This window comes from Lynx rufus, unplaced genomic scaffold (genome assembly GCF_022079265.1).
Source record: "Lynx rufus isolate CCGP_SWC_20201006 ecotype Redwood Valley unplaced genomic scaffold, mLynRuf1.p SCAF_1, whole genome shotgun sequence".
Taxonomy (NCBI): domain Eukaryota; kingdom Metazoa; phylum Chordata; class Mammalia; order Carnivora; family Felidae; genus Lynx; species Lynx rufus.
The window spans coordinates 65,532,921-65,555,796 of NW_025814823.1; the positions used below are offsets into that span (position 1 = coordinate 65,532,921).

A 22,876-nucleotide genomic window follows, 5' to 3' on the forward strand; every position below is an offset into this window, starting at 1 on the left:
GAACTCCCTAAGAAATGGGTGGCTCTGCTTTTGCAAAGGGCATCAGTTGATCTTTGTTGAAGCGAATAGAACATTCATCCGTCCCTGGGAAATTGTATATAGACTCCCAAGCATGGTGTTTAACTCCAAATCATTTTGGCTTCCATGTTTTAATAAAATTTCCAGAGCAATGTTAGGAAAATAGCTACATTTATCACCTACGATCATTCCTGCTACAGGTGTAGTTTTAAATGGTGATAAGCCTACTATTTCACGCACAAACACTCCTTTACAGACATTAACCTATGATTGTGCTGTGTATCTTGACAGGTCATAGACTTCATAGTGACCCTATTCAAGTAGGTATGGTACATGGAAATCGACATATAAGTATTTTGATGGTCAAAGATGACATGAATAGTGTGGTAGCGTTTTGCCATAGGTGGTTAAAAAGAACAGTTTGTGCTGTGGGTCCCTTTCACCGTTGTGCTTGCATAGATGGTGCCCTAAGTGGTTCTAGCAGGAGGAAAGGTGAAGCCAAGTTGGCTTTTCTGTGCCTTGTGATGATCTGACTTGGTTGATATTTTAGTCTCTGTATTTTCCATCAGGTTCGAAACTGTGAACATTTAAACTCTTGAGCTGTTGACGGTTTGCCTATGAAGATGTTTTAAGCAAGTTCTGGCATGATAAAAAAAAAAAAAATAAGAGAGGATGCCCAGATGACAACAAGCAGCAAAATTCCTCCTTTACATAAAAGCCTCCATTCTCGTTTGTGAAGCAAAATGTTCCCTCTTAAAAGTAACAGCTGCAAAAAAAGCAGGAAGGCAGAACACACTAATCTAAGTTGTAAAATATGTTTTGGTAGCTCAACAGGGATTTTGCTGTTCCTGAGAAAAAAAATCAGAATCTAATTTTAAAATGAAGGTATTTAAAAGCATGGCACAAGAGAGCCTTATTTATGGGGCTGGTGAGCAGCCGGGATGCGGGCACTTTGCTGCTCCTACAAGAGCCCAGCCGGGCCACCCTGTGCGTGCAGCGGGCGCCCGTGACATGTATTAACAAGCACCTGTCTCTTCCGAATGCAACAGTGGATGAAATAAGAGAACTCCAGAAAGAGTTTTAACACAGAAGCAATTTTGTTTCTCTTAAAGTTGATCTGTTCAAGTGAATATTTCTTTCTAAAAACAAGATTGAAAATTTTTTTTCTCCCCATGCGGAATTGAAGCTCTGAACTTGTGTATGTCTTTAGGTGTTATACACACTGATCTTTAGGGTACATTGAACTCGTCCTAATAATAGTTGTAGCATTGAGAGGGCTGTTTTCTGAATAGTGTGCCAGATCTCTGAATGAAAGGCAAAGCAGTCTGTCAGAGACCTTGGATAGCAAGTCTTGGGACTTTGTTTCTCAGACAGAGCACCAATTTCCTAACTGGAAAATATAAGCCTCTATATCTAATGTAGAGTTTTTGAGGTTGAGGAGTATGGGGTGTGTGTGTGTGTGTGTGTGTGTGTGTGTGTGCGCGCGCGCGCGTGTGTTGTGTGTGTGAGAGAGAGAGAGAGAGTGAGTTCACCACTAACCACAATGAATAATAAAGTTTTGTTGAAGACTAATACTAAGGCTAATTTGCTAAAGTGTTAATTCCACCTGTGATAGACATCCAAGTTTAGTTTTCTATCTCTAAAGGAAGTTTCTCTACTTCATTTGGAAAAGTGGGACAGACACCAATGATGCTATGATTTGAGGGTGCTTTCTTATAGACAAGAGAGTTCATTTCTTTTTCCCTAAGAAGGAATGCATTTAGAAAGAATTAATTCTTCCCATTTCTTATCTCTTGCAATTTTTATTTAAACATTTTAGTGCAGTCGTCACTTTCCAACTTTTTTACAAATATAAAATATATTTGATATATTTGATTATACATCTGATATATTTGATTGGGCTCCTGTGAGCCTATAAGCTCCTAGAAATTAGGGCCAGGTCTAATTTAACCTTGCATGGCTGTTAACTTCTGGGTACGTAAGCCACTCAATAACATATATTGAATGTACCAAATAATCACCAAGGCTTAGGCTTCCATTTGATTTCTATAAAACAGTCTCTATGTAGATGTTGCCCAACCCTCATGTTTATTCTCTGTTATGAAAGGCATTATGTATACCCTACTAGGCATGCTTTCAGTCATTATATTGTTATTTTCATTTCTACAGATTTTTTCTTTTTTTAAAGTGTTTGTTTATTTTTGAGAGAGAGCGAACACAAGTGGGGGAGGGGCAGAGAGAGAGGGAGACACAGAATCTGAAGTAGGCTCCAGGCTCTGAGGTGTCAGCACAGAGCCCGATGCGGGGCCTGAACCCACAAACTGTGAGATCATGACCTGAGCCAAAATCGGATGCTTAACTGATTGAGCCACCCAGCTGCCCCTCTACAGATTTTTTCTTAAGCACAAATGAGGTCAGAGCACCTGGCCCTCATTGAATTTATGCTCTAGGAGGGAACACAGTACATGGTGTAATGTAAGGCATTTCCTGTGGAGACTGAAGTTGAGATAGTCTCTATGATGCAAATTAGTAACCTAGACAATGACATATTTAGAGCTGGTCCAGCTGAACATTGTACATTATTGTTTCAACTCTAATATTTGGAGAGAGAGAGAGACCAATTTTGCATTTTACTTGTACTTTTGCTTTTGAAAAAAAAATCAATATTCTAGAACCACAATTCTGCAGTGGGTGAAATGGTCTTTTTTCCACTGATATTTTTGAAAGGATAAAGTAGCCAACCTGCTTTCTTTTCTCTTGCTGTAACAAACATATCAAATCATTAGCCTTTCCATATAGTTGAAGATTGCCTTTTAATGAAATGAAATGGAATCAAGATAAAGCATGTGGGGTTATTAAAAATGGGCTTCATGTTCTACCACTGACATTTATTGAGCCCTCTGTTCCACATACTATTTTTAACTCTTTCCTAGTAGAATCCCAGGTAATCCTTATAGCATATTTTTGTCACAGGTAGTATCATTCACATTTTATAGAAGAGAAAGCTGAGAGAGGTTGAGTGCAATTAACTTGTCTAAGAATACAGACAGGTAAGCAGATGAACCAGGAAGATTCCATGGGCCATAGCCTATCTGTGTGAACCAGGAAGATTCCATGGGCCATAGTCTATCTGTGTGAATCATATGATTTTCTTTTTCACCTGAGCAAAATAATTTTTTCCAGAATTAAAATAATTTTACTCAGATTATTGGGATATGCAATTTCGTATGCAATTCTTCCCAAATAATATGCCTCACTTAACTTTCCATTGTTAGAGAAGGTATGAGGTCGCAAACCTGATTCCACCCTTAAGAGATCTCTAGAATCTTTCAGTAAGAACAAGTGATAACTTATTTCTTAAAAGTATACACCTTTAAATCATAATGTATATAATTAGTATTATTCTAGCTGTGTGACATCTGAGCTCCCTTTCTAAGTTTGGAGAAATCCTCCTTTTGTGTCTAATGGGAGGCAGAGCTTGTGTACCGTTATAGGAACTGAAAATATCAGGTACTTGTTTTCCCAGACTCCTTTGCAGTGGGCCGCGATCACATGCACCAATGAGATTGGCCTATCCTGTTTTTGCAGTAGGAGCTTGTGACAGAAATAGGGAAGTGGAGAATTCATTCTGGGGAAAATCAAAGGCAGGATTTAAAACTTATTTTATGGGGCGCCTGGTTGGCTCAGTCGGTTAAGTGTCCACCTCTTGATTTTGGCTCAGGCCATGATCTCATATTTTGTGAGACTGAGTCCCTCATTGGGCTCTGTGCTGACGACGCTGAGCCTGCTTGGGATTCTCCTTCTCTGTTCCTCCCCCTCTCATGCTGTCTCTCAAAATAAATAAACAAAATTATTTTCTTATAGATTTGGCCAAACTAGCTGTTGAGTTCTTAGTACTATTTCTTATGGTGCTAACGGGGTTATGAAGCCACAGTTAGATTACCCATAGGCAGACCAGGAGTATGTTTAGGCCACTTGTGGACAAGGGCATCAAACAGTATTTTGGGAAAAATAATACTTCAAGCAATGTAGTAGTCATCATGATAAAAGTCAGAATTTGTGTGTCTTTTTATTTTCTTTGTAGTGCACAATTGATTTAACTTTGAATTATTTGTTGTGGTGGTAGGTGGGTAGGCAGGTATGCACCAGAACCTTTCTCCCGCTCAGGGTGAGGAATCTGTCCCTGTTCCCTTTGAAATGCAAAGCAAACTCCTTCACTAACAGCAAACCATTTTTCCAGGAGGAAAGTAAAGATTCTTACACCTTGCAAACCTAAAGACCAAGATGTATTACCAACTCTTCTGTTTCCCCTTCGAAGCCTATTGATTGTGGAATGGATAGTTAGGTAGAGGGGAATTTGAGGAGCGTGGCTCAGGTAGCAAGAAGGAGGGAAAAGCAAGGGTGATTGCAGAATGACCTATTATAGTAGAAAACATTGAGGTTTTCAGAGCAGATATTCCAAATTCAGAGAATTCCCTATCCTTTGGGTTTTCCCAGGCTTCCCATTTCCTAAGAATTGTATTTCTTAGCAGTTAATTTCTAAGAGTGATAAAGCATCCACGATAATTTGATGAGGCCAGCACGTGGCACAAGTGATTTTTCCTGTAGAATTGATTTGAAACAGCTGTTTGGACGCATTGACTATGAATATGGCTTTTAAAAACATTCTAAGGTATAAGAAGAATTCAGTATATAAATGCCACTTCTAGATAAATACATTTTGTAATTTCTTTGCAAAAAGAAAAAAAAAAAGCTACTACCCTGTTTCTAGGGAAATTGAGTATAAATCCACCACTCCAGAATTCTCTGAGGAATGTGATTGCTGTTTGAAGATTTTAAGCCCCTTCAGGGCTAGGTTTATGCAGTTTTACTTGTTTCACATGGACTTTGCCCAAGGTTGGACAGACAGATAAGCTGCTTAGCTATGGATTTAACTGACTATTAGTTCATTTTTGACATGTCAACCTGAGGTTTAGTGAAAAATATTGAGGATAGGCAAGTATTGAAATGAAAAAGATTAATAAAGATGAAGTAACTTTGCTATTCTTGCCTTCATTCATGCTTATCTTCTTTTTATCTATCAATCTATGTATCTATCTAATACCTCGACATATCTTGTGTATACTATATATTTTTTAATGTGGAGTTGTGAGAGTGCTCATGTGGGAGTCAAGAGACATAAATTTGGACATGAGACTATAACATGTGTTTCAGCCTATTATAACTCCTTAGAATTATTTTTTGATTTCTAGAACTTTCCTCCAGTCAAAAATAAAGCTTACCTTTCTCAGGTCCAGACCACAGAGTTTTGTCGTGACGGTGTCTTTGGGGATACTGGCTTCAGATGTTAGCTCAGCAGAGGAAAGGAGGGAGGGTTACAGAAGAAGAATGAGTGGGAGAGAGCAATTTAAAAAAATGGGTGGAAATGTAGATGCTTTCATGCTGGATTATATTTAAATCTCCTTGTGAAAAGAAATGTGATGAGGGCTTAAAGTCCTTTAAAACTTAACAATTGACATATCATGACACATCCTTCTAGATGTTTTTAATTTCTTTTTTTAAAAAAAAATTTTTTTTTCAACGTTTTTATTTATTTTTGGGACAGAGAGAGACAGAGCATGAACGGGGGAGGGGCAGAGAGAGAGGGAGACACAGAATCGGAAACAGGCTCCAGGCTCCGAGCCATCAGCCCAGAGCCTGACGCGGGGCTCGAACTCATGGACCGCGAGATCGTGACCTGGCTGAAGTCGGACGCTCAACCGACTGCGCCACCCAGGCGCCCCATAGATGTTTTTAATTTCTAAAAATTTATGTGTTGGTGCTACAAAAAGATTTAATGATACAAATGCATTGGTCTCTTCAGAGGCAACCATTCTTATAGGCCTTCCTGATCCTTCTGTTGGTGTTTTATGTACATACAAATATATATAAATATTATATATTTACTCAAATGGTAACATACCGTGTACATTTTTATTCTCATATTTTTCCCACTTGACAACTTCTCTTGAAACTTGTTTCATTTCATTGCCTAAGATCTCACCTCCTCCCCCAGCCCACCAGCAAGGTTGCATTTTATTGCACTGTACAGATGTCCTGTACCTTACTTACCCAGGGGGCTGTTCGAATAGGACATCTAGGTTTCATTTTTGCTATTATGGACCATACTGTCATGGATGTTGTTACAGGTACACCTTTTCACGTAAGTGGAAATTATCTCTGAAAGAAGTTCCTGGAAGTAGAATTGCTGGGGAGAAGTCAGAGGCATCACATGTTTTGATCGACATTGCCACATTTTTCTCCACGTTCAATGTGCTAGATTACTCTCATAGCAAAAGCAGAGAGCACTGACAGTTTCGGTGTTACACAATCCCAGAGGATGTTGCTCACGTGACAGGACATATGGATGGAATTATGCTTTCTCTGCAGTGTTCTAGCCCTGCTTGATGCCAACTCATTGCTCTTCTGTTACTGGGGCCTTTGGTTCAAGGTTACAGGCTAGGCAACTTCAGATAGAGGAGATGGATGGATGGACTTTTGGGGATGCGCTTCAGGTGACTAGAAAAGTCACCTTAGGATTATGCACCATTGCAGAAGAAAGTTGTGTAAGTGAAAATAGGCCTATTAGATATGTAGGGTTGATGGTACACTGGAAACTGAATGCTTTATCTCTGTATTTGGAATAGAATATGGGAGTCTCTATCCGAGTGAACCCAGAATCCATTACCAACATGCACTCATGTAAGAAGTTCATGAAGGATGATATAAAGATCAGATTATGAAATTTCTTAGAGGTCTGCTGTCTGAGTTTTTTAAATCTGGCTTGCTTATTTTTAGACACCAAACATATGGCCATAGCTAATTATATGCTTAAACGTGATTTGAGAACGTTTGATGTTATTCTTTAAGGGACCTCAGAGGCAATGATGATAAGATAAGTGGTTAGGAAGATAGGACATGTATATAAAGTGAAATACTGACCTTTGGAAAGAGCTGCCGTAAACTTGGGAGAAATTGATTTGTTAAGAATTGTGTTTATGTTTTCTTCTCGTGTGTCCAATATGTAACAGTATGTGTACACGTATATGGGTATGTGTATGTATATATACCTCTGAAACAGACACAGTGATATGTTGATGCCAGCTCATATTGGGCCAATTGTCAAACTTTTAGGCATTTTGTAAGGTGATTGACTTCATGTTAATATCTTAAGGTCAGCCATGTTGGGAGTATTTACACCACAGAAATTGGCAAACACTAAAACATCAGGATCTGATTTCCTAGAAAGCTCGTTGTTAAATACTTAGCGGTCCATCCCTGTACATCTGTATGCATAATCGATACTCTGTCCAAAGATGAGGAAACCTTCAGAACTATTAAAAATCCATTTGTTTGTAATATCTGATTTCTAATACGCAGAAAAAAGTAGAACTTAGTTCTGTGGTACTTTTCTCATCAAAGCCTTAATAGATTAATTTTGCTTCTTTTAAGTACAAATACTCTCTCTGTATTCCATTATAGTTTCCTTTTGATTTGTGTATAATTTCCGGTTGCTTTTGAATAGTTTCATACCAAAAGAATCTTTTGCAAATAATACATTACAGACACACAAACATCATGATTTACCAAGATTCATGGTGGTAGCTCTTGACTGTAATGAGCAAAAAGGGTCACCTAGTTTTGATCCTAAGAATCAGGAAAACTAGAAGTATTGGTATGGAATTAAACATGCATTGTAAAGTCAGAAGGGCGGGTAGAATGCCTAGTACTCAGCACCCGCATTCATGAGAAAGAAGAAGGGAATTAATGATGTTAGGCTTTATATGCGTTAGCATTTGAATTGCCAGGTCTAAGTTTAAACCAGCTTGGGTTTAGACGTGTTAAGTGAATACAGAGACTGAGGGCGGGAGGGCATGAAAATCCAGCAGCATACAGAGGTTGTGGTGTTAATTTTTTCCTTCAGTATTGAAATAGGGAAGACTAACTCTTATCCAGTCAAATACAGGTAATATTAATGACTTGGTCAGAATTGAAGGAGAGTAAATGCCAGAGTTAGGGCATTGCTGGTAAATATCATTTACGGAAGGCGGAAGTAATAGACAGTTGTATATAGCCTTGTGGCTCTTGCCATTCTGTAAGTGTGAAGTGTGATTTATTATTCTGTACTCTGTCATGTATTACTCAAGAGACACAGAGATGATGACTTAGAAATCTTGCATAGAAATGAGCTGAGAGGCTCATGGTTTCTGGATGGGAAAGAGATTATAAACAGACTATGACACCTATTTTAGTGTATGACTTACTGATCTAGGAAGAAAATAACTTGTAAAACCTAAATTAAGAAGAGTAATGATAGTTTACTAGTAATGAAAGCCAGCTGTGAGAGTTTCTTTTAATAGCAATATTGAAATATTAAAATGTCGAGGTTTACATGCTGGGCCTTTGGGAATGCAAAGAAGATTCATTTCTTTAGGGTCCCGATGAATTCAAATTTGTGATAACCTATGTCATTTTTTAAGAATGAGAGATTTTAGGAATGTGATTTTATCTGAAATGGAAATTTAAGGCTGCACTAATATGGGCTCTTCTAAGAAGAGAGGAGGTCAGGGCATTAAAGGCATTACAGCTTCCACCTTGATCAACCACTCGTACTTTGCAACAGATTTTTTAAAAGAGTTTGTTTATTTAAGGAATCTCTGTACCCCACGTGGGGCTCGAACTCATGATCCCAGGATCAAGAGTTGTGTGCTCTTCTGACTGAGTGAGCCCGGTGCCCTTCAACAGAATTTTTTATGATAGACTTCAATTTTTCATAAAGTAATTCATGCCAGTTTTCCTCTTCTTTTTATTCTTATGATTGTTTTGAAAAATCTCTGTCTATATTTGAAGATTCATGTGAAGTTACAGCTGCTCTTTCATTTTTTGAACTAGAACCTCCAATTCCTATACCCGTGCCTTTCATCTTTTATCTCTAAACCATCTAACTCAAATGAAAGCACTTGAGGTGCTTGGGTGGCTCAGTTGGTTAAGAGTCCGACTTCGACTCAGGTCATGATGTCACGGTTCGTGGGTTTGAGCCCTGTGTCAGGCTCTGTGCTGACAGCTCAGAGCCTGGAGCCTGCTTTGGATTCGGTGTCTCCCTCTCTCTCTCTGTCCCTCTCCCGCTCATGCTTTGTCTCTCTCTGTCTCAAAAATACATAAAACATTAAAATAAATAAATAAAATGAAAGCACTTTGTGAATTGTGAAGAACTACATGCATATGCAGTATTATTTTCAGTTGCTTCCATTTTTTTTTCCAATGTCTAATTTAGGAATTTTGGGACTGAAGCATTTTGAATAAAGTTTAGAATTTGGAGAAAGTCAACTGTCATTTAAACGTTATCCATTGTTTAGTTTTTAAAGCCAAATGTTAACTGGCCAGATTACAGTTTATCAGATTATACACCTAAATTTTCATCAGCTTGTAGGCACGAGGGGTTTTCTACATGTTTAGGGCTGAGAGTTTTCATGTAACAGATGAAAAAGAAAAAAAAAATAAACAGATTAGTAGACGTGTTGACCTTGGGGAAAAATGTGCTGCTATAGCTCTCTCTGAAGAGATATATTTTGTTGAGCATGATTTTGTACTTGTGGGTAGGACTGACTGGAATACTGTTTTACTTTATTCACTCAGTTTTTGTAACCTTAGTAACTAGCCCCTTAATTTAGATTGTATCCATTTTGACTTAAAAATAAATGATCTATATTTGCATAGTCTTCTCAGGGCTCATTTTTAGCATTTAATGTACCACAAAAGGTGTTTTAAAGTGGGTTATGTGCATTTCCATAGGGAAAATGCATCACGAGAGCATTATTGGGACAATATATTCACATATTGTTGAACATGCTTGGAGAATCTCTTGACGGTATTAGTTCATGGAGGATTAACTCTCCAATGCCATTTGCCCATGGCTGGTTCTGCCCATATATCTGTAGGCGTGTTGACCTGTGTCAGAAGCTCTGCCAAGATTGTACAGTCTGCAAAGTAGAGGCATAGAGACACATTTTGGATAATCTCCATTTAGACAATTCCAATCTCAATTAGGGTCTTCAGTCAGCAAGAAAGCCTGCAGAACCCCAGAAACTACTTTAGTTGCCTGGGGATGTAGTAGTGAACAGGCAGACAGGGTTCTTGCCTGCCAGGAGGTGTGGTGGGAACGAGGTGGCCGGATGCCACCTATCTGGCCATGTAAAGACCAGTTCTAAGTGAGGGAGCCATCCGGGCACTTTGGCTTATCTTCGTGTCAGTACCTTTCGCCGTATTCAAATCCATCTTATTTGGAAGCGCATGAGTATGAAGTTGCTTGGTTAAGATTGGTTAATTGAGGCTAGAGAGGTCTTTTCAAAATGCCATTCCTCTGGTTCAAGTGCTGTAGGGTCTTCTTCTGCTTCCAGAAAGAGGACATGCTTGCTCATCATGCCCCACAGGATCCTGGCTGTCTGGCACTCCCCAGTGCCTGCAGGCTGACCAGAAGTCAGACTCCCTCCACGACCCACCTGCCCTCCTCTGCCTGCCCTCCATTTAACAAATGATCTCCCACACATCCTTTTAGATTTTTAGCTTAGCCTCCTATTCTTGGGAAGCCTGCCTTGAACTCTTTGCCTCTTCTGGCTTCTAGTGTCTTCCTGGGGAGCATTTTAATAGTTGTCATAATCACATTTAGTTGAAACAAACAAGATGATGACTGGTAAATTTATAAAACATATAGGCTAACTTAATTTTTTTCTCATTGAAAGAGAGAAGTAGTGGGTTGAGGATGGGTTTGGAATTCCATATTTTTCTCTGGAGAGAAGATGTTTTTTGTTAGCAGTATTATTTTATGAGTGATTGTGTACTTGATGAGTAATTGGAGGCATGTCACAAATTTGGAAATAATCTCGTACATATTGACTTACTCAGGATTCTATCAGTGAAAAGACAATAAAATAAAATTTTGATTTAAGACAGACATGTAAAGCCTATGCTTTTAGAAGTGAGTATCCACGTGACATTCATTTCTCATTTTATCAGTTAAAAATTTGAGTATTGATTTCAACTTTTGCATTTATCAATGTAATGAATACTGATTGTCATTGCAATGTCCCACTGACATTTTACAGTCCTAGAGTATGTTCTAACTAAAGAAGTAAATTAAGGCTGTGTAATTCTTTTTTTTTTTTTTTTTTTTGTAATGTTTATTTATTTATTTTGAGAGAGAAGGGGTGGTGGGCAGAGAGAGAGGGAGAGAGAAGCCCAAGCAGGTTTCACTCTGTCGGCACAGAGTCCAACGCGGGGCTCGATTTCACGAACCTTGGGGCCATGACCTGAGATGAAATCAAGAGTTGGATGCTTAACTGATTGCGCCGAGGTGCTCCAGCGCTGTGTTTCTCATTTTAATTTGCCTCCCTTCCTGCCTTCTGTTTCTTCTTTCCTTCCTGTCTTTCTTTCTATTTGCTGTCTTTTTCAATTCATTAAGTAGTACCAGGAATACAGGACCACTGTATGGACATATGTGATATACCCATCTGACACCACAGGTGTCAGTAAATGTTAAAAGTCCCCACACCCACCTATGATCCTCATGCTTGTTCTCCTTAATTAATTGTTTCCCACCAGAGCTTTTGGTGTTTACACATGAGTACACACACACTATCATCTGTATTTTTATAGATATGTAGATAATATATCATATCTAGGGATTAAGTAGTATGTATTGTAAAAGCAATGTGCTTTTTTATTTAAACCTCATTGACAAAGACTTAAAAATCATTTTATATCTGTATACCTGGAATATTTTTCTCTCCTCTTCTCTGTAAGTTCTTTTTAATTTTTTTTTTTACTGTTTATTTATTTTTGAGAGAGTGATTGAGAGAGAGAGAGAGAGACAGAATATGAGCAGGGGAGGGGCAGAGAGAGAGAGGGGGACACAGAATCCAAAGCAGGCTCCAGGCTCTGAGCTGTCAGCACAGAGCCTGATGTGGGGCTTGAACTCACGAGCTATGAGATCATGACCTGAGCCAAAGTCAGAGGCTCAACCGACTGAGCCACCCAGGTGCCCCTCTCTAAGTTCTTTTCAAATCCAGAATACTTTCAAGTTCTACAAAAAGTTCTCAGGGCACCTGGGTAGCTGGGTCGGTTGAGCATCCAACTCGATTTTGGCTCAGCTCATGATCCCAGGGTTGTGGGATAGAGCCTTGTATGAGGCTCTGTGCTGAGCGTGGAGCCTGCTTGGGATTCTCTCTCTCTGTCTCTCTCTCTATCTCTCTGTCTCTCTCTTTCCCTCTCCCTTTCTCTCTCTCTCTGCCCCCTCCTCCGCTCATGTTCTTTCTCTAAAATAAAACTAAAATTAACAAAAGTTCTATTTAAAGTTCTCACTGAAGACTTTCCAGAATCCCTTGTCTGGAACCCCTTCTGCCTTTACCAGCTCCATTTACTTTGTATCTTTCTTCATAGCATTTTCACATCAGCATCCTTTTGAATATATTTGTGTTTGTTTCCCTCAAAAGGAAGTAAAATCCCAGCGGACATCCCTCCCACCCAGGTCTTCTATAAATGTTGGGGTTTTCGAGAGTCAACACTAACACTGTCTTTCATTTGCTTCCATTGTTTGAGACCAAACGAGGACCAGTACAGAGAAAACAGATAGGTGGAGATTAAAGTGACAAACGGAGATGAATCGCTAAATTCTACTCCTGAAACCAATACGACATTATATGTTAACTAACTAGAATTTAATAAAAATTAGAAAAAAAAGGGGTTGGTAGTAAAAAAAAAAAATCAGTAAAGCTAATTCTGCATCTGCATTCAGATCTTAGGTTGAAAGGGCTTTTGCTGCCAGTACACAACAGAATTGAAACAGACTTGCACCCGTAGTTAATGGCACATCTGGACAACTGGAGGTCTCTGCCATTTTTCCTCTGGGCAAGAAGCAGAACAGAAAGCAAATTCACTCGGGAGAAAAGTGAAGGTTTGTACTGCAAGCCAGAGCCTTTCTCCATCAGTTGTTAGTCCGATGAACTCCTTCCCTGGGTAGACGTGCCTAAGGGGGCATGAGAGGCTTGGAGGGTTATCGCAAGAGAAGTGGTCTCTGCACGAAGCTTCTGTGGTTGGGGAAGAAAGTTGTACTCAGCCGTAGACCTTGACTCTTTCTGCATTATCTGTGTCTGTTTCATTCAAGTTTTACTGTACTTGAGCTCTCTAAAGTTGATTTAATGATCAAATCTATTTGTCTTCATCTCACCTGCTCTCCCCAAGACAGTGAAGGTATTGGCTCGAAAACTTGGCAAAATAACGTTCTCTTTCTGAAATAGCTAGGGCTTAAGGTAAAAGTATTCAGAAACCTTTAATATAAAAGTTACAATCTAGATAATTATTAAAGCAATTGGTAAATTGGAGGCTTAATGTGCATCAAAGATAGCTTCAGCGTACAGATGGGCCGGTCAGGGTAGCTTGACTAAAGGTTTTTTGACTTTACGATGCTATGAAAGTGATACTCATTCAGTAGAAGAAACCATATTTGGAATTTGGAATTTTGCTCTTTTCCTGGGCGGTGATCTGCGGTAGATACCCTCTTGTGGTGCTGGGCAGTGGCAGCAAGCCACACGTCCCGGTAGCCCCGCCATCACGAGGGTAAACAACCGGTCCTGGCAGTCTGCACCCGTACGACGATTCTGGTTTTCACTTTCAGTACAGTAGTCCATACATTACACGAGAGAGTGAAAACTTCATTGTACTAGAGGCTTTGTGTTAGATGATTTTGCCCAACTCCAAGCTAATGTCTGTTCTCGCACATGTAAGTAGGCTCAGCTCAACGGACGTTCAGTAGCTGTAGGTGCATTAAATGCATTTCAGCCTAATGACATATTCAGTTTATGATGGGTTAATTGGGATGTGACCTCATCGTAAGCTGAGGAATAAATGTAAATTCTTACCCAGAGATCTGAAAATAAATGCCTGGAAATATACCAACAGAAGTGAGCAATGTATCCATGGTTAGAATTTTTGAAGAAGACAAAATATGTTTAAATATTTACTGTAGTCACTTTTTTCTTGAACTCCAACAAAGCTGTGGGTCTTATTGTTAATATAGAAGTGAATTTTGCATAGAATATCATAAACTTTGGAAAGAAATATGAATGGAACATCCTTGCCATTTGAGTATTCCGAGTGATCGTTTCTTGTTAAAATGGGAACAGTTTAATACTAGTCGACAAACAACTAATTTTCCTTAACAGATGGTAAAAATTTAGTGACTGTGCTTTTCAAAATAAAGAACCAGGTCGCACTGACTACCAGGGAAAACCAATAATTAACTGTCTTAGTTACTTGCTAAAGTAACTGTAGTTAGTTTAGTTTAAAGTTACTTTAGTTACTAAACATAACTAATAAACAATAAGACCTTTCCTCTCAGGTTTACATATTCTGAAATGAAGTGTATTCTGTGCCAGTGGGATTACCGTCATTTATTGAATATCAAGGCAAATGTTTTTTTACTGATGTTAATGAAAAACAATAAGCCATAGTTTTTTTACTTGCTAATAACTCTTCAGATAATAATAAGGTAAATTGGATAATGTAAACTAGGCCACTTAGGGATATTTTATTTTTGAATTTAGAAATGCGACTAGTTTGATGATGTAATAATTATGGTTAAGCTGTAATTTTAATGATTTAGCTTTGGGAGCCTTCAAGTTGTATTTAAATGATACATTTACCAAATGATAAGATGAAAAAACTGGGTGGGGATTTAATTATGATTTATGAATTGGTATTACTTTTGAAATTGCCTTTAAAAAATATGAACAAAAGTCGCTTCATTTGCAAAAACAATCTAGTGCGATTACACATAATAAACAGCTTTTGCACAGCCAAGGAAACTATCAACAAAACAAAAAGACAACATTCTGAGTAGGAGAAGATATTTTCAAATGGTATATCAAAGAATGGGTTAATATCCAAAATAATATAGGGGGGCCTGGGTGGCTCAGTCAGTTGAGCATCTGACTTCAGCTCAGGTCATGATCTCCCAGTCTGTGAGTTCGAGCCCCACGTCGGGCTCTGTGTTGACAGCTTGGAGCCTGGAGCCCGCTTCAGATTCCGTGTCTCCCTCTCTCTCTACCCCTCCCCTGTTCACTCTCTGTCTCTTTCTCTCTCTCAAAAATAAATGAACATTAAAAAAAATTAAAAAAGAATTAAGACAGACCCAAATGTGTAAAGAACTTCTGTAACTCAACGTCAAAAAAACCCCAAGTAATCAGATTAAGAAATGGGCAGAGAACCCGAATAGACATTTTTCTAAAGAAGACCTACAGATGGCCAATGGACACATGAAAAGATGCTCAGCATCACTAATCATGAGGGAAATGCAAATCAGTACCACAGAGGTATCACCTTACACCTGTCCACATGGTTACAGTTAAAAAGACAAGAAATAATGGGATGAGAGAGAAAGGAACCCTATACACCATTGGTAGGAGTGTAAATTGGTGTAGCCACTGTGGGAAACAGTATGGAGTTTCCTCAAAAAATTAAAAATAGGAATACCATATGATCCACTAATTTCACTACTAGGTATTTACCCAAAGAAAATGAAAACACTAATATGAAAAGATATATGCATCACTGTGTTTATCATAGCATTATTTACAAGAGCCAAGGTATGGAAGCAACCTCAGTGTCCATCAGTAGATGAGTAGACAAAGGAGATGTGGTACACGGGCAGATACACGCAATGGAATATTGCATAGCTTCAAAAAAGGATATCCTGCCATTTGTGACAGCATGGATGGACCTGGAGCATATTATGTCAGGTGAAATAAGTCACACTGAGAAAGAGAAATATATGACTTCACTCATATGTAGAATCTGAAGAAAAAAACCAAAAAAGTGAATAAACAAAGCAGAATCAGACCTTTAAGTACAGAGAATGAGCTAAGTGATGGTTGCCAGAGTGTAGGGGTTGGGGGGTGGGCAAAATTAAAAAAAAAAGGCACTTCATTTGAGAAATAATTTGTAGAACAATGAGTTTGAATGCTTTTGAGCAGTGACATTTGTGAGGAAATTTGAGAATGAGGGGACTCATTGTGTATGTATATCTTAGAAAATGTTTGAATGATGTGATTAGAAAAGAGTCATAGGGTTTGTAAGTTTTTCAAAACACAGATTGTTGAAATACAACAGTCCAGGTTGTGAAGATTCTTAAATAATTCATGTAAGGTATCAGAGTGGAGCTCCGACAATTTATTCTAGTCTTATTTGGATATAATGTCTGCGAATGATTCAGTAAATAAGGTTATAAATATTCATCTATTTTATCGCCGGCACCAGCTGAGAATCTCTGAACAGACAGTGGACTGCAGAATCTAGATCTATGATGCCTGTGCGTACTCACTGACTTTTCCCACTTTATTTCCATGTTAGATATCGGTAGTTCAGAAACATTTGTGTTAACCAGCCACAGAAACAGAATTGTGCTTCTTTGTGTCAGAATTGGAAAAGCTGTTGCCTGGTTATCCATAAAATGACAGGTGGTAGGTTTTATTCTTGTTAAAAAGCAACTTGGGACAAAGGGAAGATAGGCAAAATGCTTCACCCCCTTCACAACAAAGCTGTGGCCTGAAATACAACTTGTAAAGCCAAGTGTGAATCAACTGTATTCTAAAAAGGCAGATTGTTTCCTGAGGGCTGGGGAAAACCTTTTAGTTCTCTCTGAAATCGAGGAACAGAATTTCCAAATTATTTTTCCAAAATTGTACTCTGAATCATATCTAGGTAAACAGAATTGCACTTTAAGAGAGATACTAAAAAAAACAAAAGTTGAACACATAATCCATGAGTAATTTTTCAGATGTAACAACAGACTTCTTGAATCCTTTGCTGCTGAGCTGAGAGAACTCATTTGTCTAAAAGTTGAAAAAGTATTTTACACGTCAAAACTTAAGTTCGTCACAGAAATCTTACGTACTTTGGGGTTGTGGATTTCTGTACATAATAGTCCTTTTATGATCAACAACCAATTTCCTCTTTTTTCAAGGGGAACAGGTAAAGCTGTTTTCACACAGCCGTTGCTGCACAAGAAGTTCAAAACTTTAAAAGGTAGTTGTGAAAATTATTCATCTAGACATGCATTCATTCATTCGACCATTATCTACTAAACGCTGAAATAAGTCAGTCCCTGAGGTGTTCATTTTGGTGAACAATGCCACATAAACAAATGAATAATGTGTCATTGTTTGGGGGAGCTTGGTAGATTCATTCTGGAAATTATATGAATAATGTGTTGTTCCCTGTTAGTATCAATACAAAAATAGTACTTTTAGCATCAACATGTTGAATTCTATGCTGTAAGGAATGGATTACAAAAGAGGACCACTTTGCTTGCCGCATGGAGATTTTATGCTAAAATATTTATAGTACCTATATTCATTTATTCAACTGTATATATTGAGTGCTTACTATCTACCAGGCATTTTTCTAGGGGTCTGAAATGAAATGTGATATGCAAACCCTCAGAAGGAAACTATTTTCATTTGAAAGAACTATAACAAATAGAACCCGACGTCAGATATTTCAGCTTAGTTTATTGGCGGTTTTTTTTCCTTATGAGTGATCTGTGCTTTGTACCATAAATACAAGTTTCAATGCATAAAATGTCTGTAATAAATTTAGAAAATCTCTCCACTGTTTTTGAAATTTTCTGGATAAACTTTACTAGAAATGAATGTTAGCAATGCAACTAATTCTAATTTTGATATAATAATACCTTTCAGAATACCTTAACTTATTAGTATTGTGTCACAAATTAGCACCTTACATAAGACTTTATAAAAGACTCAGAAAAATGTTGTATAGGGAATTAGTAAGGATTTGGGGTTAGACACTGGGGAAATTGAATCACAAGATTACATATTCACAAACTTGGGTTGTCTATTCAAGCCTTCTGAAGTTAAGCACTTAATCAGGCAAAATATTGAGGCATATTACACGTCCTGCTTCCACACTGAAAGCCTCTTCTGATTATCGGCTAACCTGACTGCCAAGTCTGACATGTTGCAAACAGATGCCGTAATACGTTGAAACTCTTTTCATCTCATTGGGGGAAAGACTGTTTTAAAGTTCCTAATGGTTATTTTTCTAAAAATGGTTCATTTAAGACCTTAATTGGGTAACATGAAATGGCTTCTTCTGTCATTGGGCCTAGTTCATGCACATTTGCAACATGTACAAAAGGATCCTTTTGTTTTAAACATCACACGAGTTTATGAGGCATAGAAATGAGAGGAGCGTGTCATTCTTTAGAACACGGCCACAGACCTCAAACACCACACGTGTGGGAGCACAGGACTCAGTTAGTGTATCGGTGTGCGAGGACGGCCATCCATAGCAGAATACCACATACGGGGTGGTGGGAGCAACAGAAATGCATTTTCTCACAGTTCTGGGGCCGGGAAGTCTCAGATGAAGGTGTGTGCAGTCTCGATTTCTTCTGAGGCCTCTCTCCCGGGCTGGCCACCATCTTCACTGTTGTCCTCATGCACCCCTTGCTGTCTCTCTGCGTGTCCAGATTTCATCTTATAAGGATGTAAGTCGTATTTGATGAGGACCACCCTCCAGGCCTTATTTTCACCTAATCACCTGTCTAATGGCCCTTTCTACAGATACAGTCCCTTCTGAGGTACTAGGGGTTAGGGCTCCAATATCTAAGTTTTGGGCTGGGTAATATAATTCGGCACATAAGAGTGCGAAAGATTTTTATGTACTTTGATTTATTTATAATGATCAAGGTGGACACACTAATTACCTTTAGCCAAACAGGAGTCAAGGATGGTCCTGAAGCTCCAGCTGAAGGAAGGTGAGAAAGTCCTCAAGACTGTCCCTGCACCCAGACCGAACTCTGTGCTTAAGCTTTGATGTGGTGGGTTGTGAACAAGTCAAATAAAATAAGTTAGGGTCTTTTTTTTATCTTTGTAGTAGACCTTTCGGTAAAAGGTCTGAGGTTAGGAGCATATAGCTTTGAAATGGCCGAAACTTTGGTCTTTTCATCAACAAGTTTATTGATCTTCTCACTTTGAGACCTTGAACTCAGCTAAAGAGAGAGAGAGAGAAGGGGAGAGAGAGAGAGAGAGAGAGAGAGAGAGAGGAGAGAGAGCACGTGTGTGTGTGTGGTATAGTGTGTATATGCATGCACACTGTTACAGGGAGGTTGTATAGGGGGTGGGGATGGTTATAGGATGAGATTCCCCTAGAATGGATGCAAGAAATGCATGCTGGCCAGAAAAGCCTAGATGTCAAGGCTTCTCTGGAGAGGAGCACGTACAGAGTGGGAACGAGCAGCTCCTGGAACTCAGGGCTGGAGATGGCTCATGAAGCCACCAGAGGATGGCTTGCTGCCTGCTCTGGGCCTTCCACTTGGAGTACCTCAGATGTGCAACCAGAGGCCCGTGAGAGCCTCACTCCCTGGGTAGGGCTTCTGTCATAACGTAACAGCCCACTGTCTGCTCTAGAGCGTGTTGGACAGATGGTTCTTGTTTTTTTTTTTTTTTTTTTTTTTTTTTTTTTTTTTTCCAGCTTACCTGTTTCTCTGCTAGCCTCGTATGCAGCTTGCAAAGAAGCATTCCCATTTTATGTCCCTTTTATATTCTGCCTCGCACAAATACTGTCCTCCATTTCAACATTTTTTGAGGCAATAAAGATGATAATCAGTGCTTCCAAAATACTCATAAACCAGAAGTGGAGTCGTTACGTGGTTCTGTGACTGGAGAGAAGAGTAATCTAGGGAGGGGCATTTTCCCTCAAAAATCTCTCCCCATGACATCTTCCATCGCCCCATGCCCACTCCTAAGTACATAATTTTTTTTAAATGATTAATTTAATCATGATACTTTGTACTCATCGCCTCATAATTTTACTGAGTGAAGGAATTCACAAATACAGCAACCTAGTGAAAAGAAAGCCTGGGTTTTACTGCTGGTTTTGCAAGTAATAGCCTGGTGACTGTTAGCAGGTCGCTTCATCTCCCTCTTTCCCAGCATCTCATCTATAAAATGATGAAGATAATATCTGCCAACCTAATTAAGAGTTGTAAGGATCAAGTGAAATAATGTCAAGGCAAGTGCTTTATAAACTGTCAGGCACTATACAAATAGAAATGATGAATGCTGGTAGAGAAATGTGAGATTATATTGGAGGCATTAAAAGCTTATAATAAATGCGTTTGCTTCTCAAAAATCTTGTCTGTTCAGACTAAACCAAGGTGTCTTTATTATAACCCAGTTTCTCACAGTGCAGTCTGAGCTTGAACTTGAAATGTTCAGAAATTCCTAAAACTTTAAAAATGAGTTTTATTTTTATTTTCTTTACAGTTTATTTATTTATCTTGGGGGGCAGCTAAGAGAGAGGGGGAGAGAGAATGCGAAGCAAGCTCCACGCTGTCAGCACAGAGCCTGATGTGGGGTTTGAACTCATGAACCGTGAAATCATAACCTGAGCAGAAACTGCATCAGAGGCTTCACTGATTGAGCCACCCGGTGCCTCCCAAAAATGAGTTTTAGCTACACTGTGGAAACACATATTGACAAAGACTGCGGTTGAATATTTTTAAAAAACAATTTGTTGACTGTTTTTCACCTTTTTTAAAAAGAGCAATTGTTCAACTGTGTGTAATTTTTTTGGGTAAATAGCTTTCCAATGTACTATAAGCTTCCTAAGGGCAGGAATCACATCTCCTTTGTTTCCCCAGTGGCAGGCACAGTGCTTACACAACTCAGTAGAAGCTTGTGGAATAAATGACCAGGGAACATTTCTTTTATTTATATCAAGGGTTTTCATGTCTGTTTTCCTAACATAATATGAGCCCCCTGGTGCTGTGCCATTCACGTTTTAGTCACACTCTTGATTTTGAAAATAAGTTTATATTACATCTCAATGACTTAAATATGTTTTCCTTCAATACTCTAGTTCCTGGGTAGAGCATATTGATATTATAATAATGCAGTTTCCAATAGGCAGTGCTGCAGTGATTCAGTTTCACTGTGTGAGCTGAATAAAGGAATATATTTAAACAATTTTTGCTTTATTTTTAATTGTCACCATCACATAACATTCCATTTCCATCTTAAATATTGTTAGGTGGACACTTTGTTAGATGTATTGACTTTGTTGTGCAACAGGTCTCTAGCCCTCTTTCATCTCGTAAAACTCAAATTCTATGTTCATGAAACACAAGTTTCCCTTCCTTTTTTTTTTTTTTAATGTTTTTATTTATTTTTGTGACAGAGAGAGACAGAGCATGAGCAGGGGAGGGGCAGAGAGAGAGGGAGACACAGAATCGGAAGCAGGCTCCAGGCTCTGATCTGTCAGCACAGAGCCCGATGCGGGGCTCGAACCCACAGACTGTGAGATCATGACCTGAGCCGAAGTCAGATGCTTAACTGACTGAGCCACCCAGGCGCCCCTCCCTTCCTTTCTACATTCTGTGTCTGTGGCTTTTGACTGTTTTAGATAACTTACAGACAGACATTTTTAAAAGACCTATATTTACACGTTAGTTTCTCATTTCTGCTTTTATTTAGGTCTATCAAAGTAAAATAGGAAATCGGGAACCTGGAATACTAGGTGATGTTTTCGTTCTCATTGATATACAACAAAGCCAGGTCCAAATTTTCTTTAATAATATTAGCATCAGAGATTTTATCCTGCTAAGGGCAAACAGTAAAATAATGAAAGAGTGAATAAAGACATTTTCTGTAATATGTAAAGCTGGAGGTGCTCTTCCAAATCACAAATGATTTAGGTAAGGAAGGAAGAAATAGGATTTATCTTTAAAAACTGCCTATTATTAAAGACTCATTTTGATTCGAAAGCTCTTTTCTGAGGTAATTGAGACCATGTTTTTGCTTCGGCAGAGAAGGGTCTAGCTGGATCAGGGGTTCTCAAACTTACATCACAGTCACCCGGAGGGCTTCTTTATACCTGTTGCTGGTCCAAACCCTCAGAGAAGCTGATTCATTAGGTTTGGGAGAAACCTGAGGATTTTCATTTTTAACAAATTCCAATGTGATGTTGATGCTCTGGGCCCTGGGGATCACACTTGGGGAAATTTTGGTCTGAAGCAGCAGTTTCCAACATACTCTTTCAAGGAGTAAAAGGTGATTTATCAAGACTTGTCCAGTGGGCTTGCAAATGCAGTACAATAACCCCCTCAGGATTCATGGTGACCATTAGCATATGAAAGACTCATTGAGATCCTGCCTCAAAATAGCCTCTTTAACCTCACTTCCAATATTTCCTAAGTTTACTTGATTGCAGAAACAGCTTTACTTACCTTTGGAGGGACACTCATGTTCTATTGTGCATAACTTGAGAAGTACTCTTTAAGATGAAGAATGAGGAAAGGATAAGGTTTTCAATGTCATGACTGAAAGTGCAGGGTTATAAAATGCGTGGTGAGGCACGGGCAGTGGGTGGTTTGCTCTCTTCCTTATCTTTAAAATCAATATGATGTACAGTAAAACCTTGGTTTTCGAGCATAATTCGTTCCAGAAACGTGCTCGCAATCCAAAGCACTTGTATATCAAAGTGAATTTCAAGAACCATTGGCTCGGTTGTGATCATGTGACATCCGGCGTCATATACTATTTGCGTTTCAAGACATCGCTCATTTATCAAGTTAAAATTTGTTACAGCTGTTTGCTCGTCTTGCAGAACACTCGCAGAATAAGTTACTCGCAGTCCAAGGTTTTACCATAGTCCGTTTCCTAATGTGGAGAGGAGAATGAAGGACTTAAAGTACTTCAAGTTTCTTCAAAGAGAGAAAGCAAAACAAATAAAAACTTGGCTA

At 38.8% G+C, this 22,876-nt stretch overlaps 1 protein-coding gene across 1 annotated transcript in view; it reads left to right on the forward strand.

Annotated features, from left to right (window-relative positions):
* Nucleotides 1-22,876, forward strand: part of GPC6 (glypican 6) — a 1,113,953-nt gene that overhangs the window by 18,631 nt on the left and 1,072,446 nt on the right. The window lies entirely within an intron of this gene.